Source organism: Marmota marmota, unplaced genomic scaffold (genome assembly GCF_001458135.2).
Source record: "Marmota marmota marmota unplaced genomic scaffold, marMar, whole genome shotgun sequence".
Classification (NCBI taxonomy): domain Eukaryota; kingdom Metazoa; phylum Chordata; class Mammalia; order Rodentia; family Sciuridae; genus Marmota; species Marmota marmota.
The window spans coordinates 10,483,222-10,493,403 of record NW_026000048.1 but is presented as its reverse complement, the minus strand read 5'-3'; the positions used below and the strand labels follow the sequence as shown (position 1 = coordinate 10,493,403).

The window sequence follows — 10,182 nt, the reverse complement described above, 5'->3', positions numbered from 1 at the left end:
GGGGGGACGGGCGGCGCTCGAAGCTGCCGGGCGCGTGGTGGCCGCTGCCCGGGCGCAGCCGGCGCGCTTTCAGCGTTGCCACGCTTGCTTGGGGTCCCCACGCAAACCGAAACGCAAACTCGTGCACCGATCTGGCCCTGCCCTGCTGCACTGAATTCCCCATTGCCCTGGCACGAGGCCGCAGTGGCCACTTGTAGGAGAGGTTTAGTGCTGGTGCTAAGTGCCAAAGCCTGATTCCCTTCCAGCCCAGAACCATGCTCCCAAACCGAATCCACAGGAGACAGAATCACCAAGAGGGTTTGTTTCAGTGCATGCTTGCCAGTGTATGAACTGACAACAATCCCTGAAATCGTATTTAGGCAAAGTATCAGATAAATACGGCCCAAGTTACATTTAAGGACTTAACTCAGTGCTTTAAGGTGACAGATCAGTCTTTGCACAACTGTACTTACTGTCTTTTGTATCAACTTGAAAACACTAAAATATGGACTAGAAATAACAGTAATAAATCACACTTTAAAAATATTGATAAATCACCAAACTACCGATTCCTAATATTTAACACAATGATTGAAAACAAAACAAAAATAATAAAACTTCATGTGTTTGGTCTATAATGTAATGGCCACATTTAAGCTTGTGACTGATTTCCTAATAGGAATCAAGGAAAGTGGCAAGACTTTCAGAGAAGCAGGCGAGTTAAATTTTTCCAAGTTATTTGTGAAAGAATTTGAAAGATTAGTTTACAAGGTGACATTCTAATTTAGCACTCTCTTTGTTGTGTTGTTTATTAAACCAAACTTTTCAGTGCAGTGCCAACTATGTAAAATTACATGGCATATTTCACATTCTAAATCAACATCATAAATGGCATACCAAAAGTTTATAGTTTGCCTCTTAGGGTAATCATCACTTTTCATTTTGTTTTGTAATGACAGGGTTTAAATTTTGAGGGTAATGTATATGTACATTTATTTAAGTGTGTACACACATATGCTTGCAATATACACATACATACACATATACCCATACACACACACATAGTTTTATTTGAAAATCTGATTTCTACTCCATGTTGTTTTTATTCTAAAGAAAATCAGAATGTGGTGCTCAGGAACTGGGCTTCTCACAAATCAAGTCTTAGCTAACCCTCTGGCTACCGTGACCCAGCTAAGTCACAAGTAGTTAAATGTATCAAACACTATAAGGAGAAAAGTTTGTTTTCATTTTTTCTCACCACTTTCTTATGTGATGAGATTTATCTTTAGAGACTATGAAAGAAAATAGATATTTACACATCAACTTTAAATCCACAATTTTAAATCCACAATTTTAAATCCAGGTTTGGTGCATTGAGCAATATGGAGTAACAACCCTATAATATTCAGTTAACTCCACTCATACTTAATTGACTTGATTTCCTTCTCCAGCTGAATTATATATCAGACTTTTGACCTAATTGGAAGGTAGTTGAAATGTAGAGCTAGACTTACCATTTTCTAATATGGCCTTTCCTGAGGATACAGGTGTAAGTTTGTATACAGTTGAGAAACAGTTGCAATAAAATGAATTCTTATATCCAAAAATACCCAAACTTTCCTGAATCCTAAGCTACATTTACTCCCCACTTCAGCTATTGCCAGTACCTTTGAAATTCTACAATTCTTGTTGGTCTTTTAATTATCTAAATAATTGATTAGATAAATGAAGACTAACCTTGACAGTTTTTAGTTTTCCGTGTTATTATATAAATCCCTTGTGTATATAAACAGACTATATAACCAATTTAGGAGACAACAGAACATGCCTCCAAACAAGCAAAACAACTCTGTTAATCAAAAAGAGAAATATCTTCGTGTCAACGATGGGATGAAGTTTCATACATATCTACATTCTATAAGGTAGAAAATGCTTCATTAACATGTACACTTCTAAAATATTTATTTTCTTTTTAATTGCATGTGAATTAGTTAGAAAAAGCTGTAGGGAGGCCCTCTTCCTGACTTAAGCCTTCTCAGTAGTTTGTTAAATTCTAGCCTCAAATCCCTTGAGGCAATAGTGGATTCAAAGCAGCTTTTAATCATACTATAAGGAGGGTGAAGTAGTATGTAAGTAGGTCATAGAGAGAGAATTACAAGTGCATAGGTTATTGCCTTATTTAACAACTACAGTGCAACATAGTTTCCAAAGCACATTTGCTTTCACCATTTAAAGTTAGAAGCAAAACCAGGGTCAAATATAAAAGAAAACTCAGGCTACATGAGATGTAGTGTGGTGAACCAAGGACAGCTTATGGAGTGTGGCTGAGTTTAAATAAACACTTGGGCTGCCAAATACATAAATAATGTAGTGATTGCATAGGCGCTTGATGTAGGTGCCAGAAAGAAACAAAATGCTCACACACACTGCGCCCCCCCCCATCCCATTGGTCATTCACGAAAGCCTTCAATGTGTGGCTTTCATTTCTAATATCCAAGTTTCTATGATCACAGCACTAGATGTTTTAAAAAATAAGAAATTCAAAGCTCTTGTGCTTAAAATGAAAACAAAAAACACTCAAACGTCACCTGATGAAAAGCTTAAATTTCTCATTTCACTCCTTTGGTAGAAGGGGGGAAAAATCTAAAAAAAAATTCAATAGGGCCCCTTTTAAAATTTTCATGCAGAAATGAGCCATCAGGTATCATGTTTGGGCAGTTGGAGTTATATGGCACATAGCTCCTCGGGGCCTCAGTGGAACACTGGGGTTCAATGAAGCTGTTTTATAGCCGAGGATCTTATCGACAGCAGTGAAAGGCAACCGGAGGCCATCAGAGAGCCCCTCTTGCAGACTATGAACCCATTGGTGACACCACCATGTGCACATCACTAGGGACCAGGAACAATGAAGTCTCCCCATAGTGTTAGCTCCATTGTAGAAAAACCTTAAGCTCTTCTCTAGACCCATCCCCCTACCTCTTCCTAATTGTCTCCTTTTTTTTTTTTTTTAATCAACTTGCTATTCATTTCCCAAACAAAAGGCAATTCAAGAATTGGAAGCACTTCAAGGGAAAGTTTCTGAATGACCTCATTTTATACGAGGCCTTCCAAGGCAAGCCAGTACTCTGTGCTGCTTCAACTCCCCACTTCCCTCCTCGGCCCTCATCTCATACTGAGTTTTGTCCAATGTCCATTGTTTGAGCACTGAATTATCACTAGCATTAAAAAAACAACATTCGGGAGCAACAGAGTGCTAATAAATGCATTTGTACAATGAGTACACATGGCCTGAATTGGAAGAATCCTTTTCCTGCCACCCCGATCAGCCAACTAGAATACAGTCCACCAATTGTAGATCTTTCAACATGTTTACAGTTTATACTCCAGAGACTGGTGGCTAATATATGCTGATTAAAGTTTATAATGAAACAAGTTCATTTTCTTCTGCAGATGACCCTATATATGACAAATTTCTATTTTTCAAAATAATTCCTGTACATAACTTTCCCCATAGCAGTCTTTTTAAAAATGAGTAACTATCAGCAGTGCAACCACAGAACAAAGATGCACTAGCAGCTGTTCAGTTAGTTGAAAAAAGCCACATCAAGTAAAGGATTTCTTTCCGCCCCTCACTCCTGGCTACTTATTGCAAACCAGAATCCCAAACATCTTTCCCCATCACACTTTTGAATTCAAATTTTATTAACATTGCTGTTTCAGTTTTGTTTAAAAAAAAAAAAAAAAAGAAACAAAAACAAAACAGAAAAACAAGCCCAGTGTGCTGAGAATCATTTGGAACAAGAAATACAGGCCCTATAATGGGATTTCCCATCATTTCCAGGCAATAAATTTGAAATCCACATGAATTTTAACTACCTGAGAGAGTATCTGGCTTTGTAGCCATGTGTTTGTTCTTGGCTGACTCCAATTTCATTAGCAACTTACAAAAATAAATAATGGTTTGGTTTAATTTTTTACATATGCTTTATGTAAAAGAAAAAAAGCATTAAGTGATACATTGTAAATTGTTATTCTAGTTCCTCCAGAAAGATATCACCTAAAAACAAATATTAATATCACCAATCATAAGCTTAAAATCAATACTGGTCCCCCCCCCCCCATTTTGAGTTTTTTGATCACATTCTTACAACTGGATGAGTAAAATTAAATGCCTGTACAGATAAAATAGTTATTAAACTACCATTTTACATTTTAAGGGAATATTAAGCAGTTGCTGTCCTTTGAGAGCAGCTTTTACTAGTTTGCAATCTTGTGTTTTTCTGAAATCTGTTTTTAATAGAGCCCAAAGACTGCGTGGTGAATTCATCTTCCTCCTGAGGAGGCACTCTAACCAGAGACAGTTCTTTGCATACGTACCTTGTTGGCACTGGAAAATGAGCTCCCCGACTAGAGCTCTCAGGAGCTTCCAATCCAAGGGGAGGAAATGTTAATACTCTGGATCTCTCAGACCCACAGCCCGGCCACCTCACCACTTCTCTCCCCAACCTACCCTTTCCTTTTCCCCCTCTCTCCATCACACCACTTGTCTTGCTTTCTCTTCCTTTCTCCTTTCCCCCCTTCTCTTTCAAATGGGAGCCAGACAACATCTGAAGCTTTCCTCTGGAGCTGTGGGTCTGAGGAGGTGGGTGACTACCAAAGGGAAGAGAGGAGCCTTAGGTTGCTTATCTGCAGAGAGAGAGAGAGCAAGTTGCATTCGCCTTGACCAAGGCTGATTCTGAACTGGGAACAGCTGTCTTGCAGTGGGCGGTGGGATTCCTTTCCAGACATGACCAGGGAGGGGTGGGGTGGGGGAAGATGGAGTAAATAGAATGGGGAAAATTGGGAAGAAGTCTGGGGAAAGGGTGGGGACTTGAAAAAGACTTCTCTGTCTAGCACAGTGATTTGCACATGGAAGGCACTCAGGGGGAAAAAAATTTTTTGTTTTTTGAAGGAATGTCCAGTGCCCTCTTGAAGATGCCGAGATTTGTCAAACTAAACCAGGTGCCCTTATCTGGTGCCAGCCTGGCTGGAGGAACAAAATTCATACTTATCAGAATGAGGTTTCTAATTCCCTCACAATCTGCCCTTCAACACCCCCGCCCCCACCAAATGTTTTCCTCCGTCAGCCAGACGTTCTTATCTTACCGTCACGTGTTATTAAATTTTAAAAAAGGAGAAATTACTGCTTGACAAAATACAACAGCTGAGGAGCAACAGCTGGGAGGACACAGTTGTGGTGGTACATTGGAGCCCAGAGAACACAGCAACAGGTGGGAGAGAAAGAAAAAGAGTTGGATGTGGTAAGCTTTTTTTTTTTTTTTGGTGGGGTGAGACAGATCTGGGCAAGAAGCAAAATCTCAACTTAAGAGGGAATCAGCCTCCATTTGCTTGCATCTCCCCCATTTGCTCTGAACAAATACATCTTGAAGTAGAGTGAGGATTAAAACAGCAAAAGCTTGGGTGTCTGTAAAAGCTAGCACATGAATCACTTGACTCACAATGATAAATGATCCCCAGCAAAGAGCTTCTGGCTACTAAGATCAGAAGATATCTGATCTGTTGCATGCAGATCAGACTCTTTAGGACAAATGCTACTTTCAGACTGAGTGAAAAGATTATGAGATTTAAGAACCAAACCTGTTGGATTCGGCATTTTATTCTGTCAGAGAGTTTGATGGACACTAGGGACAAGTCATTTAATTTTCTGATTCATCAGTTCGACCTTTGTCTTATGCGTGGCCATTGCTTCCTACGAGGGATGAATGGCTGACAAATCAAAGCCTACCATGATCCTCAGATAAGAAGTACAATGTGTTAGCCTAATTATTACTACAGCAATTATATAACCAAGCTATTAAAGTGACATGTAGGTTGAAATACATCAAGGTTTTGAGCACAGGAAATTTATTTTTTCCCTATAATATGGTTCAAATCTTGAACCATTTTTAGCCTATGAAAGAGGTTTTTGAAAATCCCAAATGACTTTTTATTTAAATTTGCTTTTGATGCTAATTCCCAGTAAGTCCATTAGGGGGGGATTTTTTTTTTCTTTCTCTTAAAAGAACTTCCCAAAAAATCTTCAGGAAAAATTAGTAGAGCTATCTCCCCAAGAAGACTGGGATGTACTATATCTCATCTCTATGGTTGAATGTGACTTAATTTTTAGTTTCTCAATTCTCTATTAATGTTAATAGTTACCTCTGCTCTATGTCATAGGAATAATGTAAGGTTAGAGAAGAGATGTGAATGACCTTGGGAAATCGGAAAGAAAGGTAACTAAGCTTAGGATTCAATTTTACTTTATTTTAAAAACAAAGATCAATTCATGGACTGGGGTTGTGACTCAGTGGTAGAGCACTTGCCTAGCACATGTGAGGCACTGAATTCAATCCTTAGCGCTACATCTTTATATACATATTTATCTGCATATAATTCTAAATAATTTGTTTCTTGGTTACCTTTGCAGTATGACATATTTGCCCACATATACATAAAAATTCACATTTTAATTTCATGATGCTCTAAAATTCTCTATTACTCCTTTGCATATCTGTTCCCATTCTACAGATTAAAGCCCAAGAGGAATGAGGCACAGAATGCTTTAATTCAAAGACCTTGTGAACTCTAAGGTAAACAAGGGTACGGAGGGGGTGTTTTAGAACTCAGAAGCAAAAATTGCTTTCAAAAATTGTTTTCCTTATTCCCTTAATTCCTTCTTCTTTCTCATCATTCTCCACTTCTTTAGTCCTACCTCCTACACTCTTCCTAAAACTGGCCCTGGAAGGTAGACAAGGTTAAAGGGACTAAAATTCAGGAAGAGCTAAGTGGCTGAAATCATAAATCATGAACAGGATTTTGACCTCAGATCCTAGATGAGGAGTCCTTGCTGAATAGTACAACTATCTCATTGGTTAAAAATAAAAAAAAACTAGGAGGTATATCCCATCAATCTCTACAGTAGAACTGCTGCCCCAGTGGAAGTCTTGGCAAATGTCAAATTGTTATGCTTCCCATTGGCCAGGGCAGGAATATGGCTGAGCCCTGAGTTATAGTCCCTTACACTATGAGCTGTATCTATGGGTCCATGACTTCATCTGTCCTGGTCTTAGTGTTTCACCTTTAAGTTGAGAAGTCGCAACTACCACTAACTCTTGAATAGCTGTGAGAATCATATTACCCGAGACAAAGTAACCAGTTAGTGGAATGTCAGGCACAAAGCACATTGTTAATAACTTTCAATTCTAGTTCTTACTTCTATCATAACACCCCATACCCCAATCTTTGCTGGAACCTAGAACTGGCAATTGAGAAGGCAGAGGGAAAGCAAGAAGCAAGCCCTCATCCTGTGGTTCTTGCAGCACTAAGGTTTTCACTGATCCAAGGCCCACAGGCCAACCCAAAAGTGACAGTTTGGGGAGAGCAGGCCCAGAGCATTCTGGGGCTTGGAATGAGGTCTCCATTGCTTTTTCTCAAGTCAGTTTTCAGAAAGAAGGTCAACATGAATCCCAACCACTACTTCAAGGAAGTCCATAGCATTCTTGCTCACTCAGAGAGGATTCCTAAAGCATCTTTAAATGAGCAGGTAAGCCAAATCACAGAGCCCGAAAGACAGCTGGTGTCCCAGACCAACACATTCAAAAAGCTAGGTGTGATAAACAGGATGTGTGGTCCTTGTTATGACCAGGGTGGACAGCTTTCCCGGGGAACAAAAAGCACAGACTGACTTCTGCATATATGGACCATCATGTCCTTGCTAGAGACTTCACACACCTGCTAGAGGCCAGCCGCTGCTCTGCCTTAAGTTTCAACAGAGTTTCTACTAATTGCAGCTGTGAGTTTACTCAAGACAGGGATGAAAAAAGCTAGGAGTTATCAGAGGTGTATTAGCATTATACAAGCTCTTCTTTGCCATGACAGCAAATTTTGTTGAATTGAATAATTCTGCAGGAAAAATCCTAGTTTTTATTTCTTTTTGCAGAGGGCATGCTGGCCCCGCTGCTTCATGAACTCCCGTGAGTCATCAGGGTCCTGTGTAGCCAATCACGGGCAGGTCAACCTGCAGTGGGCTCAAGTAGCAGGAGCTCAAGCTGCCCTCATTATATGTATCAATTTGAGTTGGTGTCATCCTCTCTTCCTGGATGCCATTTCCTGTTGGAGTTGATATACAAGAAAATGTGCCAGAATTGGTCACACAGAACAACAACAAAAAAGCTATGAGGAAGATATGCACACCTGTGCCTGATCATTTCTAGTGACTTTCCAAGAGGCAGAAGGAACTAGGTGCACCTCATCCCAAATCATGTTGACCAGCATCATCTTTGGGTTGAGTGGTGTGGAGGTTCAAAACTCACGCGCGTGCACACACACACACACACACACACACACTTGCGCATCTGAGCCCCATCTCTGTAGGTTGGCACCATGTGATCTGAAACATGTTCCAGCTCATTTCTATTCACTGCAACAGGACACCTCACATGTGCCTCCCTTTCTCTGACACCCTCTTCTCAATGTCAGCTAAATAAAATGCCATGAATTTTAATCCACTCCAAACCACTGTTTCCTTTTTCCTACAGAATAAAAGTCACTGTTAGTTCAGAAAAACTCCCAAATCCAATAACAATTAGAGAAGCAATCCATAGTTTTATGAAATAAGAACACCCCATCCCCCAACAAATCCCCGAGGAATTACCAAAATGTAGAAAGAAATTCAGGGAAGGCTGATCAAGATGATTCGAGAAAGGATTATTGCCACTGTATGGACTTGCACTTGTTTAAAGAAGTATGGATAAATGCTCCGGAGCAGATGGCACTAAATCAACTGCATTGTTTAATAACTTTTACACAAATCTCTTTATGAAAAACTAAGTTGGATATTTCCAATTTCCTCACAACTGCAATTACACAAAATCAAGTTGTTTTTCATTTACAAATCCTGACACCTTAAATGCTGAGCCATGCTTCCCAATAGCACATTTTCCTTTTGCATTTTCCCTTTCTTTTCATCATCCTGGGTGTTTCCAGGGCTGTGAGCAATGAACTTTCCATCAGGCACATTTTCACCTAATTAACCCCCCTGATTACAATAATTAGTATTGATTCACTCTTTGAATGACTTTGTAGGTATTCAAGCACAATCTATACTTGCTAAAGTTCTAGATATGAATATTAATCAACCACTCGCCTCTGGTTTTTTTCAGACCCCAAAGGATATTTTGCAATTGTATTTACCCATATTTTTAAAAATAAAAACGGTGATGCTTCATTTTAACAAATAAAAGCATTTAAAAGCACGTAGGTTATAGATCTCAGTATGTGGTCTGCTATACACAGCTTGTGAATATTCCCAAGGCTCATGTGTAAAGGGGCTTAGGGTGTAATCATTACTTTCTATTGAAAGAAACCATTTTCCCAGTTTGAATCTTATACTACTCCTTTTCTGCAGGTTTAGGCTTAGAATTAAATTTTATTTCTACATTTGTTTAGGTCACTATCCAGGGGAATTGAGGCCAGTAGCAGGATACAGATTACGTTATTTTACTACTGTTATAAAAATAGATGCAGGCAAGTTTGCCTGTTCCTGGCAATCTCATACCTTCCCCATCAGGTTAAAGAAAAAGACATCTATGTGTTGGATGCTGGAACGCAGGGTGTCTCCAAATTCTGGAGGCTGGTGATGAATCAAGCAACTAGAGAGCAACAGAGTGGGAAGAGATTGCCCTTGTTTCTCAACCTCACTATGACCACTCAGGAATTAAAGTGAAGAGATCAGAGTTAAATAACTGATAATTTAGTTTTTAAAAAAATCCAACATGGAGATTTTCAAGTTATTTCTTTATTTAAATGAGCTCCGGACAAGAAGCTAGGGAGCACTATTTTCTTCTAAACCACACACACACACACACACACACAACCTTTGTTTTAGGTTAAAAACCTGAGTGTGCTGGTAACAGTTGGCATCTTTCAGATATGAAGCTTCATGTATTACCTTTTATGAGCTCATCCCCAAAACAATTCTTGGTATACCCGAGGGAAGGACCAGTTCGGATCCCATTGGAAGCAAGAGAACATCAGTATGCTTTAAAAATGCATTCTATTCCCAATGAATATCTTTAAAATATTATCACACTCCATATATATATATATATATATATATATATATATATATATATATATATATATATATATATATATATATATATA

The 10,182-nt window shown here is 39.1% G+C and overlaps 1 protein-coding gene and 1 long non-coding RNA gene across 22 annotated transcripts in view; one reads left to right on the top strand and one right to left on the bottom strand.

Annotated features, from left to right (window-relative positions):
• The window catches only part of Celf2 (CUGBP Elav-like family member 2), a 788,139-nt gene that overhangs the window by 300,713 nt on the left and 477,244 nt on the right, over window positions 1–10,182 (bottom strand). Inside the window, exon 1 of one of the 19 annotated variants that reach the window (XM_015495198.2) lies at window positions 4,357–4,380. The exons of the other annotated variants lie outside the window; for them this stretch is intronic. The gene's annotated coding sequence lies outside the window, so the exon portion shown is untranslated. Of the gene's footprint in view, window positions 1–4,356; window positions 4,381–10,182 lie in introns of those variants that run through there. 19 annotated transcript variants of the gene reach the window in all.
• LOC125619581 overlaps window positions 4,485–10,182 on the top strand; it is a 10,223-nt gene continuing 4,525 nt past the window's right edge. Inside the window, exons 1-5 of one of the 3 annotated variants that reach the window (XR_007351121.1) lie at window positions 4,485–4,621; window positions 5,153–5,279; window positions 6,196–6,251; window positions 6,547–6,608; window positions 7,458–7,561. This is a non-coding gene — a long non-coding RNA (uncharacterized LOC125619581). Of the gene's footprint in view, window positions 5,280–6,195; window positions 6,252–6,546; window positions 6,609–7,457; window positions 7,562–10,182 lie in introns of all 3 variants that reach the window. The other 2 variants (XR_007351119.1, XR_007351120.1) reach the window with 2 other exon arrangements.